This window comes from Sebastes fasciatus, chromosome 18 (genome assembly GCF_043250625.1).
Source record: "Sebastes fasciatus isolate fSebFas1 chromosome 18, fSebFas1.pri, whole genome shotgun sequence".
NCBI classification, from domain to species: Eukaryota; Metazoa; Chordata; class Actinopteri; order Perciformes; family Sebastidae; genus Sebastes; species Sebastes fasciatus.
Window position 1 is genome coordinate 29,262,089 of NC_133812.1, and position 5,026 is coordinate 29,267,114.

At 41.6% G+C, this 5,026-nt stretch overlaps 1 protein-coding gene across 8 annotated transcripts in view; it reads left to right on the plus strand.

Annotated features, from left to right (window-relative positions):
- The first annotated feature begins 229 nt into the window (after positions 1 to 229).
- Positions 230 to 5,026, plus strand: part of myt1la (myelin transcription factor 1-like, a) — a 76,989-nt gene continuing 72,192 nt past the window's right edge. Inside the window, exon 1 of one of the 8 annotated variants that reach the window (XM_074616673.1) lies at positions 230 to 567. The gene's annotated coding sequence lies outside the window, so the exon portion shown is untranslated. The remainder of the gene's footprint in view (positions 568 to 5,026) is intronic. The other 7 variants (XM_074616676.1, XM_074616677.1, XM_074616671.1 and 4 more) reach the window with 7 other exon arrangements.

The window sequence follows — 5,026 nt, forward strand, 5'->3', positions numbered from 1 at the left end:
CGCTTGGAATTAATTCACACACAGAGAGAGAGAGAGAGAGAGGGAGAGAGAGAGGGAGAGAGAGAGATATAGAGAGAGAGGGAGAGAGACAGAGAGAGATAGAGGGGGGGGGGGGGGTGGTCTTGAGAGGCTGGCTCTCCATCGGGCGCGTCACCGGCTGTGCGTGCACGTCCCCGAGAAATAAAAAAGGAAAAAGAGGAAAAAGGGAAGAGGAGGAAGGAAAGAGAGAGAGAGAGAGAGAGAGAGAGAGAGAGAGAGAGAGAGAGAGAGAGAGAGAGAGGTAAACCCGCCGTGTTCTTCCTCTTCTGCTGCTGCAGTGTCTGATTCTCCCTCCACCATCATCATCCTCTTCTCCCTCCTGTCTGTCTGTCTGGGTCTCCTCCTCCTCCTCCTCCTCCTCCTCCCTCCCTCCATCCTGTGAAGGCACGGCGACAAAAGAGAGAGAGAGAGAGGAGAGAGAGAGAGAGAGAGAGAGAGAGAAGGAGGCTGCAGACTTTCCGACCAGAGAGGAAGAGGAGAGGAGGAAGAAGAGGCAGAGGTAGAGGAGTCTCCATCTTCGCCGTTCCAGTATGTTTTCTCTTTCCTTCTTTCTTTCTCTAACATCTCCCATAATACACTCCTTCTTCTGCTTCTGACGCTCACATTTTGCGCCTTTTAATGCGCCTCCACAGCTCCGGTCACCTCTAACCATCTTCCTCTCTCATCTTCATCCGGAGTGTCAGTCATGCTTCTGTTGTTTCACAGCTCAGATGTGTTGACAGTCTTCTGTATGATAATAATACGAGTGCGTCTTTACGCGCCCGCTCGGAGACGTTGTCTGCTTTATGATAAAGAGTCTGTTGTTCCTCCTGTGATGTGTGATGATGCTGATGATGATGCGGTGTTTCTATATGGACTTTAACATTCCTACAGTGAGCCGTGCTGCTGGTGTGACCTTATGCCACCTTTTGATTATGTTCCTGCTTCATTATATATGTTATTACTTTGAGGCGCCCGTGAGGAGCTGGGGGATGATATCTCTGTTAATATGTGCGTAATGTTCCTACAGGGTGCCGTGAAGCCTGTATTGTTCTGTATAGTGGCGGCTCTATAGGATGTGATAATAATCCAGACGGGGACCGCTGTGTGTGTTAATATATGTTATATTCCTACAGGGTGTCAGTGTTCCTAGAATAATGCTTCCACAGTGTGTCTGTGCTGCTAATTAGTCAGTCTGCAGTGACCTTATGCCACCTTTTTATTAACTTTATCTCCTCTGTTTGCACTACAACATTTATTATATACATGTTGCATCTATATCAGTGTCTTAGGACTATAATAATAATAAATGTAATAATAATATCCTTAAGTATTTGATTAATTTGCTTGGATCTTTACAAGAGACCATTGACTTCTTTAATAAAATAAAAGTAAATGAATGCAAAACTTCTACAGTAAATAAAGGTAAATTAACACAAGATTTCTATGGTAATTAAAGGTTAATTAATGCAAAATTTCTATAGTAGAATAAAAGTAAATTAACATAACACTTCTACATTATGAAAAGGTAAACTATAACAACACTTCTCTCAGTAAAATAGTATATTTAATTACTTTAATTAAAGTAAATTAACGCAAAACTGCTATAGTAAAATAAAGATAAATTAACATAAGACTTCTGTAGTAAAATAAAAGTAAATTAACACAAGAGTTGTATTGAAAAATACAAATAAATTAACATAAGACTTATTGTAAAATAAATGTAAATTAAAACAAGACTTCTATACTAAATTAGTCCTTTATGGATTATTATGTGTCCTCTATAGCAGGTCTATAATTAATAATATATCCACGTCACATATTCTTATTATCCATGTCAGGATCAGAGAGTCAAACTAAAGTTGTTTCATATAAAACGTTGTATTGCTGCAATAATAAACTAAATATCAATAACAAGTTAAACTCCAAAGATCATAAAACCAAAGAAGAAGAACGTTGTGCGGCGCTGCTCTCTGCATATTCAGAACCACAGAAGAAGACACGCTGATGTGTTTCAGATTGTAACTTTACTTTTATCTCTCTGCCGGAGTTAAACAGAGAAGGACGTCTCGCTGGAGGAGGAGAGCTCTCAGTGTCTTTTGATTTTGACTGTTTGTTTTGTCTTGATATGGGACCAGATGTTACGTCCTGGGTTCTGTTGTTAAGTGTAGTTTTCTGAATTTATTTTATTTTTGCATACTATAGTGTCACCGCCAAGACTATTTATGTAATATTAGTATGGAGAAGTACATTTACTCATTTAGGAGACGTTTAGGTACCAAGGAGAAGCTTTTGAGTACCACAACACAAAAATAACAAATACACATTTTATAATAGTGACTTAGACCCATATTTATACTTATTTGTATTCATCAAACTAAACAAAAAGTAATTTTTTTATTCCTTAAAGCTGAACTAATCCCGAGCAATACTGTGTTTGTGCAACGTATCCTCGTACAGCGGTTCGTATGATACCTAACCAAAAGTTATTCCTTATTTTTCATGCGTCTTCCTATGAACGTCCAGCAACACGTGCTGTTATGTCCTGCTGGTACATTCATACGGTCTGTGATGTTTTCACGTCTGGAAGTGTTAGTTAAGAAGCGAGCAGCAGCACGATTTATGTGCTCCTACTGTACGGCCCGTCGGCTCCTACAGGCCGTTCTGGCTGTTGACAGTTGTCAATAAAGTTTGGTTTGAAAGCTCAGAGGCAGGTAAAGTTTGTTTGCTAGCAGAGGTCTGTACGGGTTTGGAGGTAAGCTAGCTACGCTTTACTAGCTATACATTGTTATCTTGATAGCGACGCTCTGATTACTTTAAGGATAGCAGCTGCGTGAGAGCTTCTGGACGGACAACCAAAACTTCTGACATGTCAACAATTCCTCCGACTGTCCGACAGCCGGTCGGTCGGAGTTCATCGGTCCTCGGTCCTCCCCGTACACGGCACGGCAAGCGGCGCCTGACGAAGCTGACATTCGGTCCGACTCTAAAGTGAGTCTTGCGGCTCAAAATTGGGGCCAGAAATCCTTCAGTGTACGCCCGTCTTTAGACAACAAAACTACCTGGTTAGGTTTAGGAAAAGAGGTTTGACTCACAATAACACCAGAAGTGGTGTTACTTAAGTATGCAAGTTACGTGACGAATAAATCAACGTTGACATCTGGTTTCACACGGGGCACCAACAGCGGTGAAAATCCAGTGTTTTTTTGACCCACCCATCCACCCCGACTTCCTCCCTACCGGCGTTCGCTGCTCTTTATACTTCCTGGTTCACGATTACATTGATTACATTGATTACATTGATTACATTGATTTTGTGGGATATATATGAATTACAGTGTGAACAGTGTTTGAGAACAGCCTGGTGTCTGTTATATCAGATATCAGTTAATGCCGTTCTAACAGTTCTCTGTATTTCTGTGTTTTTGACTGCGAATCCAATTTAAACAAACAGATCTTGTCCAGTTGTATCCAGTTTGTCAGTTAGCTTGTTAGTTATTTTTCCAGTCCAGTTAGTCACTAATTACCTTCGCCAAGGCGTTCGGTTTGTTTGTCTGTTTGTCAGCTGGATTACGGAAAATCTACCGACCCGATTGTCATGAAACTTGGTGGAAGGGCGTAGTGAAGGCCGAGGAAGGACCCTTTAAAATTCGGAGCGGATCCAAATCACAAGCATTGTTTATCACTAATGGAAACGGCCTCGTGGAGGTCTCTGAGTGCCTTTCTAGTTTGGTTATTTAGCTCTTTAGTAGTTTAGTCAGTTAGTGTCAGGAAACACTCTCTACCTCTGTGTTTATGTGTATCTCTCTCTCTCTCTCTCTCTCTCTCTCTCTCTCTCTGTATATATATATATATATATATCAGTATTATATCATCATCATTGTGGGGTCACTAGACTATTGGCTGAGTGACCTCTGACCTGCTCTTCATTGGTTTGGAGCCAATGATGGTCTCCTCCGGTGAGGATGGAGGACGGGTTGGAGACTAATCCGGTCCAGTTAGACCCGACTCCGGCTCCAGCGGACCAGACGGCTGTTTTACTGTGTAAACATTGAGATCAGGTGAACTCAGCCGAAAAGTAATGAAAAGCTCTCTGCAGAGACGACGGAGAGTCGGAGCAGAGCTGAAAACAAAATAAACCCTCCTCCTCCTCCTCTCTGCAGCCGGACACCACCTGTGTGTGACAGACGATATTAAACGCAGCGTAACCGTCCACCAGTACCAGCAGATATGACTCTCCGTTCACACCTGTAGGTCTGCTCACACACCAGAACCACCTCTCTCTGTGTGATCAACTCAACTGTGTTTCAACGTCAAACGCTGTCGTTTCTATTTCTTATAACTTTTTACTCCCCAACTTAATTGCAAAGATCTGCGGTTGCAGCGACGACGCTGAACAAACCAAACCAGGAACCCGTTTCACCAAATCTGCGATATGCGGGCTGATTGATTGGCAACATGAGAACGTTTCCTGTTGCTTCATTTCTCAAATTAAAACCGAAGCCCGTACAGTACTTGTTGCATGAGCACCTTGTGAAACAAGATGCTGCCTCCATTTGCAATCTACATGTTGCAAAATTGATTTTTTGTGTGGTTATGACAACAAATACACCGCTCTATAACCCTGAACAGTACTTTTATACCGCTCTATAACCCTGAACAGTACTTTTATACCGCTCTATAACCCTGAACAGTACTTTTATACCGCTCTATAACCCTGAACAGTACTTTTATACCGCTCTATAACCCTGAACAGTACTTTTATACCGCTCTATAACCCTGAACAGTACTTTTATACCGCTCTATAACCCTGAACAGTACTTTTATACTATCTTTGAATCAGACTATCAACAAGGCAAAGAACAGATACTCAGCTGCTGAATCAGGATTTATATTTACATCTGCTCAGGTTGTTCTCATTCACTATTCGTAGCTATACCTACGACAAGTAATCATTCTTATATAGTCCACATAATCAATGCGTATTCGTGAAATAGGGCTGTGTATT